The sequence below is a fragment of the Cricetulus griseus genome, assembly GCF_003668045.3.
Source record: "Cricetulus griseus strain 17A/GY chromosome 1 unlocalized genomic scaffold, alternate assembly CriGri-PICRH-1.0 chr1_1, whole genome shotgun sequence".
Taxonomy (NCBI): domain Eukaryota; kingdom Metazoa; phylum Chordata; class Mammalia; order Rodentia; family Cricetidae; genus Cricetulus; species Cricetulus griseus.
In genome coordinates, this window is record NW_023276807.1 from 147,879,784 (window position 1) to 147,894,297 (window position 14,514).

At 38.3% G+C, this 14,514-nt stretch overlaps 1 pseudogene; it reads right to left on the reverse strand.

The window, feature by feature from the left end:
* Positions 1-13,666, reverse strand: part of LOC113831069 — a 130,788-nt pseudogene extending 117,122 nt beyond the window's left edge.
* Between the last annotated feature and the right edge of the window lie 848 nt (positions 13,667-14,514).

Consider the following 14,514-nt stretch of genomic DNA (forward strand, 5'->3'; position numbering starts at 1 on the left):
CAGTACTGCCCCTTTTAGTGGCTTTAGTGATTTAATTTGAAGTCAGCTAGGATTTTAAGAAACAAAATCCTTCCCATTAAAGCTGCGTGGTGTTTATGACCACCACAGGGATGATTTAAAAAACAAAGAAGAAGGTTGACTTATTAAAAATAAAGCCAGCTAATTAGAGCAAATGGGCTTAATTTAAAAACCACAGGTGCCCCTTTTATAATCTTTCCTTGAGTTCTTGCCCATAGTATGTTTCCAGGTCATTGGACAGAACTGAAATCTTTGCTGTGGCCAACTTTAAATGGAAAATATTTGGTTCAATTTTATTTGTAGTTGAGACTAAAAATGATGTCATAGAAACTATAAAACCTGTGAAAGCTTGTTTCTTCATTGAAGAATATTGCATTTAATTAATTGTGAAATTTATATAGAATAATAACAAGTTATGTCTTTCCCCCAATCCTCTTTGCTATATTGTTTGTTTGAAGTTGGTTTATAAAATAATTTATTTGGTAGCTTATGTTATTTACATGTAGAAATTGATGACAAAATAATTAAGAATTTTTAGTGAAAATAATTTGGGAAAATAGTGTTTATTAAGGTGTATTTCCATAGGCTTATGTATGACACATATATTTTATATTTTGAGTCCTAAAGCCCTCAAATATGTGTATGCACATGTATAGTTTTCATAATTTCATTTCCTTTCCAAAGTCACTTCATGAAATTGGTTTATTTTAGTGGTGATCATACCTTCCAGGTGTAACATTCTTTAGAGAATCCCATGTAATTTCCTGGGATAAGAGTAGCAGGTTTTCTGTTTGCTTAACTGTTGATACATGTATTTTCCTGATGTTTAGCATATCTGTGGGACAGATTTAATGTGTTGTTCTTGGTAGTAGGAATGTAGGGCACATTTTTTTTATGAGAGGGTTGTGCTTCCAAATCAGGTAGATACTAATAGCTTTTTTTTTTTCATCCTGAAATAATTACACCTTCTGTTCTATAGTCATAAACACAAGACAGATTCATTGTCGACGAGGGAGGAAGACAGTGAGCCCTGAAAATGACCCCCTTGAAATAATCCATAATATTAAAGAGAAAAACAAGTCACACAAATTCAGCATTACTAATCGCTTTTTAATACAAAACAGTATAAATGTTGCAAATAAAACATCATTTCAGGTTCTCTGTAAATCTTCACTCAGATTAAAATTTTCTATGAAAGTAAGTATTTCCTACATTTATTCTTATATGTACCAAGGAAAATCTATATAATCTATTTTGACTTGATATTCTTTTATACTAATTTAATGGGTATGTCTGGAAAGCATATGCTATGTTATAGAATCAAAGCCTCATGGTCTTCAGTTAGAAAATAAGATGACAAATTCTTCCTTTTTGAGAATTACTGTCTTAATAACTGTCCTGAAATTCATGTTGAAACTTAATTTCCATTGTAGTGTGATTGGGAGTTAGGGAATTTTTGTGTCTTTATTAACTAATGATAGTCATGATGGCTTTGCCTTCATGAATGGATGGTTGCCTAGTGAAAGGGGAGTAGCTAAGATCTATTCATATTCTATTCTCATTTTACATTATGTAGTTCTTAGCAAGAAAGTGCTCACCCATGATACACATAATATTTTTGGATTTTTTATTAGTTCAAATTAGAAACAAGCCTCCTTTACATGACAACTCCTTCTCCCTCTCCCTCTCCCTCCCCTCCGCCCCCACCTCCACCAGCCCGCCACCCTATTCACCCTCTGCTCCTCAGGGAGGGTAAGGCCCTCCATGGGGGATACCCAAAGTCTGTCATATAATCCTGGGCAGGGCCTAGGCCCTCCTAGGCTGAGAGAGCATTCCACCACATGGAATGGACTCACTAAGTCCTTTCTTATGCCAGGTACAAATACTGATCTACTACCAGAGGCCCCATAGAGTGCTGAGGACTCATTGACATCCATGTTCAGGGGTCTGTATCAGGCATCAGTCTAGGATCCATGTGCTCCCCCTTGTTCAGGTCAGCTGATTCTGTGGGTTTCACCAGCCTGGTCTTGACCTCTTTACTCTTCATTCCTCCCTCTCTCCAACTGAGTTCCAGAGTTCAGTTCAGTATTTAGCTGTGGGTGTCTGCCTCTGCTTCCAACCACTGGATGAAGGCTCTAGGATGGGGTATAAGGTAGTCATCAGTCTCAATATAGGGGAAGGGCATTTAGGGTAGCCTATCCACTATTGCTTAGATTGTCAGATGGTGTCATTCTTGTAGATCTCTGGAAATATCCCTAGTGCCAGATCTCTCCTCAGACCTATAATGGCTCATCCTGCTCACCTCTATTCTTGCCCTGACTCAAACTTCCTGCTCCCCCATTTCCTCCTCTCCCCCCCATTCTCCCTGTTACCTCTCCCCCACTTTTATGCTCCCAATTAGCTCAGGAAATCCTGTCCCCTTCCCGTTCTCCAGGGTCCATGCATTCTTCTTGTAGAGTCCTCCTTGTTTCCTAGTTCCTTTATTGATATGGATTGTAGGCTGGTAATCCTTTGCTCTATGTCTAAAATTTATATATGAGTGGGTACATACAATGTTTGTCTTTTTGTGACTGAGTTACCTCAATCAGGATGATTATCTTAGGCATTCCAACTTCTATAAGTGTGAGAAAGAATTTATATTCTCTAACAATTGCCCTGTCTAAGAATTTCTAATTCTTCACATATTGAGTTAAGTAAATTATTTTCCAGTAGGGAAAACACTATTAAACATGATCATAATTGAAATGAAATATGATAGTTTCCCAATGTCTCAAAGCAGGCAACCTAGAATTAGAAAGTGCCATCTCTGAAAGTACTTCTTTTAATTGAAGTTTGGGGTAATTACCAATGCTTTCTCTTTTTTTTCCTTTTTTTTCTTTCTTTCTTTTTTTGTTTTTTTTTTTTTTTTTTTGAGACAGGGTTTCTCTGTGTAGCTTTGGAGCCTATCCTGGCACTCACTCTGGAGACCAGGCTGAACTCAAACTCACAGAGATCTGCCTGACTCTGCATCCTGAGTACTGGGATTAAAGAAATGCACCACTAATGCCCAGCCTACCTATGCTTACTAAAACTCATTTCTGAAAACAGGAAATCAACTCTTACTAGATTTTTATATGAGTCTCCAAAACACCAACCAATCCAATTAAAAAGTGGGGTACAGAACTAAATAGACATTTCTCAATATAGGAATCTAAAATGGCTGAAAGACACATAAGAAAGTGTTCAACATCCTTAGCCATCAGGGAAATGCAAATCAAAACCAATTTGAGATACCATCTTACTCCTGTCAGAATGGGCAAAATTAAAAACACCAATGACAGTTCATGCTGGAGAGGATGTGGAGAAAGGGGAACACTTCTCCACTGCTGGTGGGAGTGCCAACTTGTACAGCCACTTTGGAAATCAGTATGGCGACTCCTCAAGAAAATGGGAATCAGTCTACCACAAGATCCAGCAATCCCACTCTTAGGCATATACCCAAAAGAAGCACATTCATAGATTTTTATATGAATATTTAGAGCTATGATGCATTCTATTATACAGTGAATGCTTAGGAAATATCAGTGAAGAAAACACAATCCTGACAATGCTAACATATTATCCACTTGCCTTTCAATACCTTCTTGACTGTAAAGACAATGTGAATATCTGCTTCAAGTTCTTGCCATCATGACTTCTCTGCTAGGATGGACTGCACCATCATATTGAAACACAAAATAAACCTTTGATTCCTTTTATTTGCTTTTGTCAAGTACTTTCTCACTGATACCTCAAAGTAATATATGAATATCCCCATGTAGCCAGTGTATTCCATAATTTTTCTTCTAGTTTCAATGAGTTTTTATCAAACTGTTCTAGTACATTAATTGACAAAATACATGAGGAAATTTTTTCTCAATCTTATTTTGGTCACAAAGATGTTGAACAACAAATAGTTTAAGAATTTTAAGAAGCATAACAGATACCCAGTGAAAAAGATTTTAATGGTGAAGAAGCTGTCATTTTATGATTTTTTAAATGTAATCACTGATGAGAGGTAGCTGGTTTTGAAAACCATGTAATGAGTCCACATCTGAGCTATGATCCTGATAATTTTTGTTTTCATCCAGGAAAATGCTTGTAATGAAAATATAGTGTGGACATTCATTCTTTAAATATGAGAAATATTATAGATTTTTTCTCAATGTGGCTTTTAGTTGATTTGAATTCTTGTAACTTGAATTTGACATTTGATGCTTATAATTTATATTGATAAGACACATCCTTGTTCAACAACAAAACTATAATAATTATTATTATAGATAAACATGTAGCTTTGGGTGGTAATACCAAACATTTTTGATTGACTAAAGATGTTTAAGACTCTTCTAAACTCTGTTCACAAAAGAATCAAAACGTGCAAGTGAACAACTGTAATTTTTATAAAAGATCACTGGAATTTCCCAGGAAAATGTTAGAATTCCTATTAAGTTCAGAAACTCACGAATTCCATATAAAGAAGGGATGGAAATGTTCAACTTTGGGCATCCTGTCTTCCCAGTTCTACTTTGAACCAGTAGAAATTTGTTTTTATGACTACAATGTAAACTGGAGGCCCCAGACAGCATATTTTTTTGCCATAATAACCTGTAGCCCACAATCTTGCATTCTTACAATGTGCTTTGCCCATTTTAGAGAGCTTCTTTGAATTTACACAACTGCATTTCCTGGAAGAAGCCCATATTATGCATTTTCCTCATTTATTTGTAAACTAAGTTGGTACTTCTACACTGAGTCCTTCTCTAGAGTCCAACAGCCAGTGTGTGTCTTTATCCCTAAGCCTCTATTGGCTTTGAACTCTAATCATTGCAAAAGTCAAAGACAAAAATAAATATAACACAACAATAGAAAAATATCAATAGAAAAGACTCTCCATTAATATGGAAGTGAATTGTGCAACCATTTTTCCCCCTACAGATAAAGTTAAAATGTTTTTAACTTTAAACATATAAGTTAAAAATGTTTTTTCATTGTAAAGATACATGGACACAAAAATGGAAACTTGTTAAATATGAATTGCAAATGAATGGAAATGAAGAGGATAGGAAAAACTGTGCTTATATTAACAGGAGATTATAAAAATCAAAACTTGCAAAATTTTAAAAGTTATCATGTAAGATTAATAAGCTATTCATCAGAAGTCTACAAAAACTAAATATCTATATGGAAAATAATGATGCCAATACTCTTCATTATTATGGAAATGGATACTGTTATAATTTAAAACCAGCAGCTCAAGAAATAAAAAAAGATACTGTGCACTATGGTTCATTTTATTTTTTGTTTTGTTTTTGGGAGAGGGATCATAGAAAGGGGAAAGGGGAGTGGGAAGGTCAGCATGCAGGGAGAAGAGCAGCAGGAGAGAGGAAAGAGGAAAGAGGATCAGAGATAGAGAGGGAGAGAAACAAAGAGAGAGAGAGGAGGAGGATAGAAGGTGGGCAGGGCCCTTTGAAACAGGAACACAGTGAATGTGCACAGGTATTGCTCTTAGTGGCTGCAGCTGTCAGAACCCCAAGGACAAGCCAGTACTGATGCCTGAATACTAACAGATACAACCCAAAACAAAGATTTTCGTGTAAGACAAATCAGTAAAGTACTAGAAGAAAACATATAGGAACAATATCATGACATTGCTCTGGGGGAAAAACAGGAAAATATAATTATATCCCACTTAAGATTTGCATTAAACTTAGAAACAGTGGAAATAAGAAAATGAAGATAGCATGAAAAGGAGAAAAACTATTAATTACACATGTGATAATGGGTTTTAATATCCAAATTTGTAAATGGTTCCAAATAAATAAAAATGAATATACCCCTTTTAAGATTAGCCAGAGGTAGTAGTTCTAAAATCAGAGATTATTTAGAATATGCTAGACAAGATGAAATATTAACTGTCATAGAATATTTGTCACAGAAAAACAATAGAGAGTTAGTGATAAGGATATATTGAAGACATCATGAGTAACCTATTGATGGTAAACAGAATTTGCCTAATCATAAAAAGATTATATGTAAAGGTCAATAGTAAAGGTATGTGTACTAGATTTTATAGAGTAAGTTGAGATTTGAGGAAACCCTAGAACTGTCTTCTCCTGGGGGTGAATACTGATAACATAATCTTCTAACCAATTTCAGACACTACAAGTTTCAAATGCTCACCATCATTACATAAACAATCCTCATCAATATCAATAATGACCATGAACTTCAGATAAAATAAATAGTGTAGACAATGTGATTAAATGGGATTTGAAAATAGCCTCAGTTATAGTTTTTGTTTCCCTCAGAAAACTATGAAGTGATGTTTCTAAGTAGCTAAAGGAAAGAACTTTCTGGTACTTAATACATCTCCATGTTGTAAGGATTGTTAAGCATGAATTTTCTGGCCTGGCTGAGTCCTGCTACTCTTAAGCCCCAAACAAACATACAGACATGATATTAATTATGAAACTGTTGGCTAGTAGCTTGGGCTTCTTATTGGCTTTGTCTTAATTATTAACCCATAACTACTAATCTATGTATTTCTACATGGTCTTATCTTACCAGAGAATGAATGACTCATGTCCTCTCGTCCCAGGATCACATCATGACTCCTCCTTGCCTACACTTTCCAGAATCCTCCTTGTCTGGTAGCCCCACCTATCATTCCTGCCTGGTGACTAGCCTAACAGTGCTTTATTCATCAACCAATAAGAGAAACATATACAAAATAACATCTTCCATCAGTAAAGGTAAACTTCACCTTCAGAACTGATCTTTCCATTAGGAATACCTACAATATAGGCTGTTGGAATAGATCTACTCCTTTACAGAATGAGATCTGCCACTGAATAAAATAACAAACATTTTCTTCTACAGAAGAATTGGTTATGTAAATAATTACAGCAGTTGTCTTTTGTGTGTTTTTCTTTTACTTCTTTTCTTGAAGGCATTTTTTTAAAGATCTGACTTCTGCCTTTGCTGTTAGTAGTAGTCCATGAAAGTTTAATAAGTAGTTTGTGGATTCCTTAAGGAATTCAAAGCTTGTTGTGTTCTACAGTTGAAATATAGAACTGATTCTCACTTTATGTCACAAGTGCTACCTCTATTAATAAGTTGACAACTGTTCCAAAATACATTCTTTTATAGAATACTTTCAATTGGATAATCAGTAGAGACAATAAACATAAATAAAATAAAATGTGGAACAGTAGTAATTTTAGTAGCAATAGGAAAATAGGCAGCAGGTTTGTTTCTCTTAAGCAGTTTTCACTAAATCCTTTAACTTGCTTCCAAACATTTATTTCTTGGAGCAGTTTTGAAATTCAAGAAAAAACAAACAAACAAAAAATCCCACAAAACAATATGTAATGACTTCCTATGGTGTCCCAGAACTCAATTTTTTACTTTAAGGTTATTTCTGTTATTAATATCTTGCCCTGGTATGATATTCTTGACACAAATGATAACCTAATATTATATATTATGATTGAATAAAGTTAGTTTCTTTAAATTACAGATAATGCATTTATGTCTTAATAAGTTTTAGTATATGTTCAGTGACATATAGCTACAAATACAAGGAAGATTGAAAATCATCTCATGTGTCACCAACATTCATTTATTCTCTCACCTCTCCACAAACCTGGCAATTACTGTTCTTTGTTTCTTTTTTTCCCATATGGTAATGATAATTAGGTATAATCATGCCTGTTGTAGACTTTAAAATGATCGTCCACTGAGCAATTAAAGTGCAATATGCTTTCCTATGATTTTGTTGGCCACTTAAACTTATCTTAGGATACAGTTACATATATCACAATTTATTATTCACTTACCTAGGATTGTAATTATAGGTGACACTGTAAAATTGGTTTAACTTTTAAAACTGTCCTATTGCCTTCAAATACAGTTATACAATTTTGTATTCACACAATTTGTGCAAATTTTATGTTCAATATTCATGGTAATTTGAATTTGAGTATTCTGGTACATGTATAGTGGAATCTCACAATAAGTTACTGGCTTCCTAATGACACAGATACTAGCATTTTCACAATTCATATGCTTAGTATTCTTCTGTAGATCTTTTCTGGTGAACTGAGTATTCACACTCCCTGACCTTTATTTAATTATCTTGTTTTCCCTGGAGGATCCTGAGAGAGACATACTTGGTCCCCTAGAGAAGGGGAAAGGGACAGACAAGAACTGCTGAGCAAATTGGAAGAAGGGGGGTAAGGGAGTTAGGAGAAAGATGAGGGGAGAATCGAAGGAAGGAGGAGAACATGAGGGATCAGGAAGATCCAGTCAAAGGAAGAATAGAAAAGGAGAGCAAGAAAAGAGATACCTTAATAGAGGGAGTCATTATAGGTTTAGAGAGAAATCTGGCACTAGAAAAATGTCCAGGAATCCACAAGGATGAACTCAGCTAAGAATATAAACAATAGTTGAGAGGCTACTTTAAATGCCCTTCCCCTATAATGAGATTGATGACTAACTTAAATGCCATCTTAGAGCCTTCACCCAGTAGCTGATAGAAACAGAGGCAGAGATCCACAGCTAAGCACTGAACTGAACTTCTGGAATGCAGTTATAGAGAGGGGGGAGTGATGAGCAAAGGGGTCAAGATCATGCTGGGGAGATCCACAGAAACAGCTGACCTGAGCAAATAGGAGTTCAAGGACCCCAGTCCAACAGCTGGGGAACCAGCATAGGACTGAAACAGGCCCCTTGAATGTGGTGTCAGTTGGGAGGTCTGGGCACAGTCTATTGGACCTCTGGCAGTGGAACCAGTATTTATCCTTAGTACATGAAGGGACTTTGGGAGCCCATTCCATACGGTTGGATACTCTCTCAGCCGAGATACACAGGGGAGGCCTAGGCTCTCCCCAAAATGATGTGACAAACTTTGATGATACACCATGAAAGAACACTTCTTCACAAGGAGAACACTCAGTCTCCTTGTGAAGTGGCTGGGAGGGTGGTTGCCAGTTGGTGTAAGAACAGGGAGGACAGGAAGAAGAGGGAATTGGGATTGTATGTAAAATAAGATTGCTTTTAATTTAAGTACAAATTTATAAAAATTTTAAAAATTAGCTTGTTTTCTCATTGTTAAGAATTCTTGTTTGAGGTATAACTAAGTTATTGGATATATGTTTTACAAATATTTCCTCCCAGTCTGTGAATTATAATTTTATAAACATACTTCTCTTAGCCAATGCTTTCAATTTTAGTGAAATCCAGATCCTCCAATTTGTCTTCATTGATCATGTTTTAGATACTCTGTCTAAAAAATCGACCTAACTCGGTCATTCAGATGTTTCTCCTATGCCATCTTTAGAAATCCCTTGTGTACTCTCACTTCCTAATGGGGATGCTGGAGAGACAGCAATTCCATTATTGGAATCTCAAAAAAAAAAAAAATGGGGGAATGAAGGGACCAGCTCCCCATTTCGGCAGCCATAACAGCCAAACATGTACTTGCATGACCTTGTCTTGTTCACTAGGAGGTCAGATGTCTGCCTCGTGGCAAGGAACCAATCAGAAGTTAGCAGGTAGTGCTATGCTTTACGACTCTGGGTGTGCTTTACCAACAAGTGCCCAGCAATGATGCGCAGAGCATAGCAACCACCCTGGGAGAGCCTATGGGCCATAACAACCAGTGACCAATCAACACAGGGCAAGCCTCCAAGCCAGGAGGCACACCAATCCTGAGCCTATGGTACCCCCCCCCCCTTTCGCTGCCCTATAAGATCTATATGCAGTGGCTTCACAGCATCTTTCCTAGCCATCCACCATGGTGGATGGATGAAAGGCCAGAGTTAACATGGGGTTAGCTCATTAAACAACTGCAATAAAGCCTCTTGCATGTTGCAAAAAAAAAAAAAAAGAAAGAAAGAAAAGAAAAAAAAAAGAAAAAGAAATCCCTGTGCTTTCCTAGTAGACAATATTCTGTGTCTGAGACAATTAGGTTTCTTTCATCCCACCCTGTGTTCTACTTCCCCCTTTTTTTTTTTGCCTTATTGTATTATCTATCACTTTCATTTTGTGATGCTTGGCAGAAGACATTAGAAAAACATTCTTGTTGCTAATCTTAGGAGCCAATTATCTACCATTGAGTGTGATGGTTACTTGGGATGTTTTGTCTATTTTGTGTTTTATATACATTTTCATTTTTCCTGTTATAAAGTGATTTTATTAAATTGATTTAGACATACTGTAGGTGAAATAATATTTTCTGAAGATAACAATTATGGATTTCAAAGCTTGACATAAAATTACTAGCTTCCAAAGAGTTAGTTGTATTCCCCATTAACAGCATGATAAAATAATTCAACTATGTAGAAATATAGAACTTTAGGACTAGCTGGAAATTGATGTGTCCACTGGAAACCCAGTGTCCTCATTCTGTGAGAAAACTAGACCTGAAAATTAAGCGATTTGCTCAATCTTACATACCTAATAGTAATAATGCTAGAAATCCAACCAATTTTCCCTAAAACTAAAATTCTATTGAAGATATTTCAACTGGCTCTATATCAACTAAAGTCCAGACTTTCCTGTAATGCTCCACGCTTATTGTGACATTGCAGTCTAAGATACTACAGTTAATTACTATGGTGACAGTGAGGCCTGGAAGGGGCTTTGTTAGCTGACAGTCCTCTCTGCAGAGAGGGAAGGTAGTGACCAGCAGGCCACAGCAGGCTACTGTGAAACCTCCTCTATGCACCCAGGCTTCAATTTTACAAGAGACTCTTCAGGCAAACATCTAAAATGAAAAGCAAAACAAAATAACAATCTGCAGTGAAAAACCAAGCAGTCTCATGTTTCTGACCATCTGTGAAGTTCTTTCTCCAGCCTTAAAAGGTTGGCAGAAGCCACCAAGTCAGTCACCCACTTCAGACTTACAGGTCAATAGTTTCCCAAAGACTTCCTGAGCAAATGACTGCATGTGGGTAACCAAGAATGGGAATGGGAAGGAAACGGAAATGGGAGCTTTGCGTTGGTGTGACTGGGAACTTTCGGTGTTCTCAACATCCATTGAATTTCCCCCAGTTCCCTCCAGAGTTTTATCATCAGACAATAGGAACAAAACAAACACAACAGACCCAAAATACTAGCCACTAAGCTCATGACTCAGTGCCTTCCCTCCCTGCAAACTACCCCCAACACCTGAATCTCATCTCCAGAGCCAGCAGCATTTGTGATGTACACTGTCATTGATCCCTTCACCTGGCCCCAGAACCTTCATCGCAGAGATCCTGACCAATGCTAACTGGTCCCCCAGCCCCCTCTAAATACCACCCCAGTTTGTTTCTCATAGCACTTAATCACTACTGTAAACTACATTATTTATGTGTTAACTTACTTATCCTTTTTCCTCCAGAAGTGAATTTCGTGATCCAGTGGCATTCCTAGTGCCCAGTATATGTCCGACATCCAGGAGGTGTTCAATAAATACTCAGTGAATGAATGAGGATGGTGGATTAGCCAATACACACTCATGCCTAAAAATAACTGTATGTGATACATGATGACACCTAAACATTATTGCCTGAGATGACAGAGTCATCCTCAGTGACTCCGTGTCAGACCTCCCCAGCTGGTAGGGAACCCCAGCACTTGTAGATGGAGTTCAAGAGGGTCACTCTTGAAGCAGACAAGCTCATTTTGCTTGCTTCTTCCTCCCTGATATATACATTCAGCTACTTAAAAAAATTTCAAGTTAAAGCTTGTGACCAAGCCACTAGAAAATAAGTCTATCTTAGAGACACAGTGATTAGTGGAGTCCACAAACAGAAGTTCCAGAGCATGTGCATCTGCCAGGGATTTTCTCTTCAGCTGAGTGAGTGCATATCATGACTCTCCTAAAATCAAAAATGAATTTTAATACCATTTACAAAGAGGTAGGTGCTTATAGGTACTCTGAGGACATGAAGCAAGGTGGATTCAGAAATAACAGGATATATGGAAAGCTATGTCAGGGTTGAGTCAAGTGACAGGCAACCTCAGAAATACCAGGATTCGGCCTTCAAGGGGCCTGTCCATCTTTAAATGCACTGACCTGTAGAGAGGTGTGAATACAGAAAGGAGCATGTACCTGGAAGCACAGCATGGATAAAAAGTGACTCAGAGGCTGAACAAGACTCACAAGTTTTGAGGATTATTGTTATCTGCTGAGGCTTGTTGCCAGAATTCCAGGAAACACCATACCTGTGACAGAGACACAATACTCCATCTTGGGCAAATACAAAGTATTCCAAGTTCAGAAAAGCACAACCTCCCTTAAACCTCCTCAAAAAGAATATTCTGGGGACTACTGTAGATTTTCTCAGGGTCAATGTAGGTGGATATGTGATTTCCTTCCTAGGGGAACTTACAAGTTTAAGATTTTTAATTCTTAGGAAAACATCTTTATATAACTGATATTTTGAGATGGTTTCTCTCCTTGTTGTGTACTCTCTGATGGATGCAAAGGCTTGTACTTTGGCTGAAGGCCTTGCCACACTTATCACACTTAAAAGGTTTCTCCCTCATGTGCACTCTCTGGTGGATACAGAGGCTGGAAATCTGAAGGCCTTCCTACACTCTAATATTTATAGGGCTTCTCTCCAGTGTGGACCCTTTGATGCATACAGAGGCTGGAGATGTGCCTGAAGGCTTTCCCACATTCTTCACATTTGAAGGGCTTCTCCCCAGCGTGGACTCTCTGGTGTATACAAACTATTAGAACTATTACTGAATCCCTCCTCCACTCACTGCAAACATACCCCTTTTCACCAGTGTGGGCTCTCATGTGGATCTGAAGATGGGAGCCCCAGTTGAAATCTTTGCCACACTCATAGTATTTATAGGGCTTTTCCAGAATGTGGATTTTCTTTTGTCTATTAAGTTTTGTTGTGCTAAAATCCTTACCACAATCATCACATTTATAGATCTTCTCTCCTGTGTGGTCTCACCAATGAATGTGAAGTTCGGATGTGTGAAAGAAACCCTAATTACACATGTCACATTTATGGTGTTTCTGTGCTGTGTGTGTTTTCTGATGCATAAAAAGATATGCTATCTCAGAAAAACATTCCTTGAACATGGTGTGGGGGACCGAATATCCCTGTTATGGAATATTCTGGGACCCAGGCCCTGGCTGACATAAACAGCACTGGTGCCAGAGAACTCCGAATCACCATTGTATTGTTAGCTAACACCAGGCTGTAACTGTTTATGGTGGTCAAAAGGTGATATGCCTCCTAATTTGCATCTTTGTAGCTTAAGCCTTGAATAGGCCCATACCTGGGCTCAAGACTCTGCCTGCTTGACCAAGAGTTGTTTAGGCAACAGAATCACTTGATGTTAGTGATATGCATTGAGAAAGATGCTTCCGGATGTTACCCCTGCCCTTAGAGGACTATTTAAATGGTCCTCTCACTAAACTGGAGCAGCTCGGCATCAGCTGGGAGCCCTCCTGAGATGATATGGTGTTTCCTATCTCATCATCAGCATCGTTGGGTAATTGAACTTCCCTAGTCCACACATCTCCACTCAGAAACAGACCCGGGACTGTACGGCTGGTTCCATCCACAGTCCTAAAGATATCGGTCCGGAACAACATGGGGCACTTGAAGATCATTTTCCCTATTTGATATTGTGACTTAGAGAAGAAAGTGTCCTTACAACTCTGAGATGCAGACTGCTACTTCATAAAGCCTCCTATTTTGCCATCTTGGCAGTCTATCTCAGGTTTGTTCTATTGGGCAAGCTTACTGTCAGCCTCAGCTTCTTCCTGCCTGTCATTCTGTGGGATGCTTCTTCCTGCATAGTGTTCCTTACTCAGCTCTTACAGATTACAAAGTTGCACGGGCTTTCAAATGAATCCCATAGCATCAGCACAGAGATTTCTTTCCTTTAGATCCCTTGTGGTCAACATTACAGGGGCAGGAAGGAGTAAGCCTTTGTTTTGAGCCCCTGGATTCTTTCTGACACGAAGTGCTCTTCTACTTTTTACCCATAAAACAAAGCCTGTGTAGTGATCTGACTGGCCAGGGCAGAATGTGTCAGCTGATGGCCAGCCCCGGCAGCATCCCAAGAAGAGTCAGAATGTCACACTGCCTCCTGCTCATCAGGTGTCAGGCCTTGACAGCATGAAGGCTCCTTGGCTCCAGGCACAGCCAGTCTTGCTCCTGGAGACTCTATACAGTATACTGTTTGTCTTTTTTTTTTTTTTTTTTTTTTTTTATATCCTGAAGAGGTAGCTCTCTTATCCTCCAGAAGGACGTCTCTTGGACTTGCAGATCTGCAGAGAGCGGGGCCCAGGAGGTGGTCAGACACTGGAGGTGTCCAGTGACAGCAGCGGGGCTTGGTGTGGCTGCGGAGAGGTCCTCATCATTTAGGCAGGATGCTGGGCGGCCTAGGCCAGGACTGTTCAGTGACACACAATACCATATGGCCTGTCTAACTCACTCCCAAGTGCGGTTGAGG